The sequence below is a fragment of the Gossypium raimondii genome, chromosome 8 (genome assembly GCF_025698545.1).
Source record: "Gossypium raimondii isolate GPD5lz chromosome 8, ASM2569854v1, whole genome shotgun sequence".
Lineage (NCBI taxonomy): Eukaryota > Viridiplantae > Streptophyta > Magnoliopsida > Malvales > Malvaceae > Gossypium > Gossypium raimondii.
This window is the reverse complement of record NC_068572.1, coordinates 22,705,151-22,711,028: the sequence shown is the minus strand read 5'-3', so window position 1 is coordinate 22,711,028 and position 5,878 is coordinate 22,705,151. Positions and strand designations below refer to the sequence as shown.

The following is a 5,878-nucleotide window of genomic DNA, read 5'->3' as shown; positions in this document are numbered from 1 at the left end:
ATTTAAAGTGAATAGATACTATACATCAAGTAGGATTCCAGAAAAGAGGAGGTAAGTCAATTTGACTGCTTAAGTACCGAGCTATTCCTAGATCCAATCCTAGACATGCATATACCTATTGCCACACTTTAGACTTTACTACTTGCCATATTTACTTTTGATTCCCATCTCTTATTTTATTGTGCAAAAATAAAAAAAATTCCTAATTAATCCTAATTATAAGCTAAGTTGATAAAAATTAATATATAAATTATAAATAATATAATTATATATTAAAGTTTATCAAATTATTAATAATATTAAAGATATTTATTCTAGATGCTTTTCAAAATATTCACAAAGAAAGGCACCTAGTTTTTTTTATTATTTACGAAAAGAGCGACTAAATTTTAAAAATAATTCAATTAAGTCCCTAGACTTAATGAAAATTTAAAATTGAGTTGCAAATTAAAACTTGGATCAAAATTGACCCTTTTATTTGAAACTAAAAATTTATTTTTCCATTTAGGGGATAATTTCTTGGAAGATTAGAGGGGTCACAAACGGTCCCGCTTAAGTTCCAAACTCCTAGACAGAATTTATTTAAACATACTTTACCCGAAAATATACCCTAAATCATTTATTCAAAAAAATGAAAAATTAAGTATCCAATAAAATGTACGAGGTTTTATCCCGTTCAATTTTATCTCCCAAATAATGTTTCAGGCGCTGAGCATTAACTCGAAAATTACCTCCCTTACCTTGGAGTTCAATAACTCCGTATAGATAGACTTGGTGAATCGTAAATGGACCGGACCAACATGATTTTAGCTTACCTGGAAAGAACTTCAATCTGGAATTGAACAATAAGACTTGTTGACCTGCTTCAAATTCTCGAACTCGAATGTGGTTGTCATGCCATTTCTTGAGTCTTTCTTTAAGTAATTTGGCATTTTCATATGAGAACATTCGAAACTCTTCTAACTCATTGAGTTGGAACATCCGTTTCTCTTTTGCGAGCTTAGGATCCAAATTCAGCTACTGAAGAGCCTAGTAAGCTTTGTGCTCTAACTCCAATGGTAGATGGCAGGCTTTCCCAAAGAGCAACCTATAGGGTGACATCCCTAACGGTGTCTTGTATGCTGTTCTGTAAGCCCATAAAGCATCACCTAATCTTGTGGACCAATCTCTTCGGTTCGGGAAGACTACCTTCTCAAGTATGCTTTTGATCTCCTTATTTGCCAGTTCAGCTTGCCCATTTGTCTGCGAATGGTAAGCTGTTGCAACCTTGTGTTTTACACTGTGCTTGTCTAATAACCATTTTAACCACTTGTTCTTAAAGTGGGATACTTTATCACTAATGATAGCTCTTGGGGTTCCAAACCTTGTGAACACATGCTTCTGCAAAAACTTCATCACAACCTTAGCATCGTTTGTCGGATATGCCTCAACCTCGACCCACTTAGACACATAGTCTACTGCTACTAGTATGTGCTTGTGACCGCAACACGGAGGAAAAGGACCAAGAAAGTCAATACCCCATACATCGAACAACTCTACCTCAATGATGTTTGTTCGAGGCATCTCATTTCTGTTGGTGACATTTCCAACCCTTTGACATCGATCACAGCTCTTTACGTAAGCATATGCATCCTTGAATAGTGTTGGCCAAAAGAATCTGGCTTGCAATACTTTGGCCGCTGTACGTGTAGCTCCAAAGTTTCCCCCACTTGGAGCTGAGTGACAGTGGTATAAAATCTTCGGTATTTCATCTTCTGCCATGCATCTCTTGATCTTCTGATTTGCACACTTTTAAACACATGGCTCTTCCCGAAAATAGTACTTCACATCGTGAAGAAACTTTTTCCTTTGTTGATACGTCTTATCAATTGGCATCAAACCACAAGCTAAATAGTTAGCAATATCAGCAAACCAAGGGGTATTATGGACATGATTTACCTTCAGGATATGTTCGTCTGGAAACGTCTCCTGAATTGGTATAAGAGGAGAATTCCCTTCTTGTGGCTCTAATCTGGACAAGTGATCTGCTACTTGATTTTCGACTCCCTTTCGATCTTAAATTTCTAGATCGAACTCTTAAAGTAGAAGTACCTATCAGATCAGCCTCAGCTTAACGTCTTTCTTTGCAAGTAAATACTTAATTACCGAGTGGTCCGTATAGACAGTCACTTTGGTCCTACCAGATAATATCGAAACTTTTCGAAAGCAAACACAATAGCAAGTAACTCTTTTTCTATTACCGTATAATTCAGTTGAGCTCCTGTTAGGGTTCGACTTGCGTAGTAGATGGGATGAATGGCAAATCCCAGTCTGGTGTGACGATTATAGGTGCCATGACTAATCGACTCTTCAAATCATTGAAGGCTTTTAAGCATTCCTCATCAAACTTGAATATAGAGTCCTTCTCCAATAATTTACATAAGGGTTTAGCAAATTTGGAGAAGTCCTTGATAAATCTTCGATAAAAACTGGTGTGGCCCAAAAAGCTCCTAACACCCTTTATAGATGTTGGAGGTGGGAGTTTTTTAATAACATCTACCTTTGCTTTGTCTACTTCGATCCCATGTCTTGTTATCTGATGCCCTAGAACATCTCATTCTCGTACCATAAAATGACACTTTTCCTAGTTGAGTACGAGATTTGTTTTTTCGCATCACCTTAGTACCTTAGTTAGATTGGCTAAGCAATCATCGTAAGTATCTTCGAATACTGAAAAATTGTTCATAAAAACTTCCAAATATTTCTCAACCATGTTAGTAAAAATAGACATCATACATCTTTGAAATATAGCAGGTGCATTACATAAACCAAATGGCATGCGTCTAGATGCAAACGTACCGTACGGGCAGGTGAATGTCATTTTGTGTTGATCTTCCGGTGCTACTGTCATCTGATTATACCCTGAGTATCCATCAAAAAATAGTAGTAATCTCATCCTGCAAGTCTATCCAGCATCTGGTCCAAGAACGGCAAAGGGAAGTGATCTTTCCTAGTCGCCTTGTTCAGCTTCCGGTAATCGATGTAGATTCTCCATCCCGTAACCATTCTAGTCGGTATCAACTCGTTGTTCTCATTCTCTACGACCGTGATACCTCCTTTTTTTGGCACGCACTGGACCGGGCTTACCCATGAACTGTCTACGATGAGATAGATGATACCCGCATCTAACCACTTGATGATCTCTTTTGTTACTTTGACCTTCATGATGGGGTTCAGTCTCCATTGTCCATCGATCGTCCCTTTTTTTCCATCTTCTAGGATAATCTTGTGCATGTATACAGATGGACTAATGCTGTGAATATCGGCTATGGTCCATCCGATGGCCTTATTGAATTGTTTCAGAACTAAGATAAGTTTCTCTTCTTGCTTAGTGGTCAATTCTACTGAAACAATCACAGACAGAGTAGAAGCATTACCTAAATAAACATATTTTAAATGAGAAGGTGATACCTTGAGTTCTAATTTAGGTGGCTCCTCGATCGACGCTTTTGGTTGATAATAGTCCCTCTTTTCTAACTCCAAAGATTCAAAATGAGATTGAGGATTAAATCCCCTTTGATTAGCTTCTAGCAAAGCTAAGTATTCATCCTCCTCTTCATCATTTGAAGGATCCGATGTCAAAATTCTTTCCAGTGGGTCCTCAACATAGTTGAGTTCCTTGTCCACTATTAAATCCTCTAAATCGGACACTGCAGAGCAATCATCCATTGTGTCAGGAAATCGCATAGACTTAAAGACGTTAAATGTTACCTGATCATCCTGAACACACATAGTGAGCTCGCCCGTCTGCACATCAATAAGGGTCATTCCAGTTGCTAGGAACGACCTTCCTAGGATGATTGGTACTTCTTTGTCTACCTCAAAATATAGAATTACAAAGTCAGCAGGAAAGATAAACTTATCTACACGTACCAATACGTCCTCAATTTTTCCTTTTGGATGTGCTAAGGATCGATCTGCTAGTTGAAGCGTAACTGTAGTTGGTTTAACTTCTCCTATCCCAAACTTCCTAAATATTGACATAGACATTAAGTTGATACTTACACCTAAGTCACATAATGCCTTGCCACAATATGTTGCTCCAATGTTGCACAGTATGGTAAAACATTCATGATCTTTCAATTTTAGGGGTAGTTTGTCTTGAAGATATGCACTGCATTCCTTCGTCAGAGCTACTATCTCAAATTCTCCAAGTCTTTGTTTCTTAGACTAGATATCTTTCATGAACTTGACGTAGTTTGGCATTCGCTCAAGTGATTCAACCAATGAGATGTTGATGTGAAGTTGCTTGAGTACGTCAAGGAACTTCTTGAATTGGATCTCCTACTTCTGTTTCTGAAGTCTTTGAGGGTATGGTGGTGGTGGTGTCATTACTGGGACTGATTCTGGTTGATTCATCTTTGGCGGCAATTCTGCATCTAACGACATTGTCAGTTGATCAGAATTAACTGGTCCTGAGGTTACTTTGTTGGGTTTTACAGATTCTAGTTCTGGTGAAACTGGAATTTCAACACTTGGTTGAACTTCTTCTGAATCTTGAGCATCAAATGGCTCCTTTTCAACTTCGATAGTGTTGGGCTCTACTGTCTTTCCACTCCTTAATTTCAATGTTTTACAATGTTCCTTCCCCAGATTTCTCGGATTCTCCGAGTCACTAAGTAGAGCACCTTGTGGTCAGTTCCTGAGTTTAGTAGCAAGCTGGCCCACTTGATTCTCCAAATTCCTTAGAGTGGCGTCATATTTCGTAATGTATGCCTTCAATAGATTCTCTAAGCGATTGCATGGTTCTGCTTAGGTTGGTTTCTAAACTTGTTGAGGGAAACTAGGCGGCTAAGTTGGTTTAGGTTGGGGGTAAGTGTTACTGGTTCCAGCCCCTTGGTTAGTCCAGGAAAAATTCGAGTGATTTCACCACGATGAGTTATAAAAGTTGGATTGCAGTCCTTGCCTCCCTTGGTTTTGGTTCTGGTTACCCATGTAATATATGGATTCGGGGTTCGATGGACATTCTTCAAACAAATGTCCTTCCCCACAATACACACAGACTATATTCTCAAATTGGTTAGGTGGTTGGGTTGCAAAACTGTTAGACCCATTAATGGTAAGATTCTTAAGCATTGAGGGTTTTGAAGATACCTGAGATGCGAGTGAAGTGAGAGCGTCCACTTCATGTATTCCAGTGACTCATCTTTCTGACACTGCTCGATTGGTTGGCCATTGATAATTGTTGCTGACAATCCTTTCAATAATTTCATAAGCCTCATTATAAGACTTAGAAAGGAGAGCACCATTAGCAGAGGCGTCCACTACCATCCTCGTGTGAGCGTTGAGACCATTATAGAATGTCTCAAGTTGACTGCAATTTGAGATTCCATGATGATGGCACTTTCATAATAACTCTTTGTTCCTTTCCCATGCCTCATACAGGGACTCATCATCCATTTGTTCGAAGCAGTGATCTCATTCCTCAACTTGACATTCTTGCTCGGTAGGAAATACTTCATGAGGAATCTCTCGGCTAACTCTTGCCATGTAGAAATGGAGTTCGGTAGCAATGAGTTCAACCAGGCACTAGCTCTGTCCCTTAGCGAATATGGGAATAGCTTCAGTCGTAATGCATCTTCGGGTACTCCAGCTAACTTGAAAGAATCGCTCACTTCCATAAATAGTCTTAAGTGAAGATGAGGATCTTCAGTAGGCATTCCACTGAATTGGCCCACAGTCTAAAGCATCTAGAACATGATTGGCTTCAGCTCGAATTGTTGTGCCTTGATTTCAGGTCTCCTAATACCCGGATTAAGATCATTAAATACTAGCACGGCATACTGTCGTAAAGCTCTATCCCTATCATCATCAATAAGGATAGGATTCTGAAAAAGGT

At 38.9% G+C, this 5,878-nt stretch overlaps 1 non-coding gene across 1 annotated transcript; it reads left to right on the top strand.

Moving 5' to 3' along the window:
• Positions 1-5,365: 5,365 nt before the first annotated feature.
• Positions 5,366-5,471, top strand: LOC128032209 (small nucleolar RNA R71). The gene has a single exon (XR_008188337.1). It is a non-coding gene; the product is annotated as a small nucleolar RNA R71 (small nucleolar RNA).
• Positions 5,472-5,878: the final 407 nt, after the last annotated feature.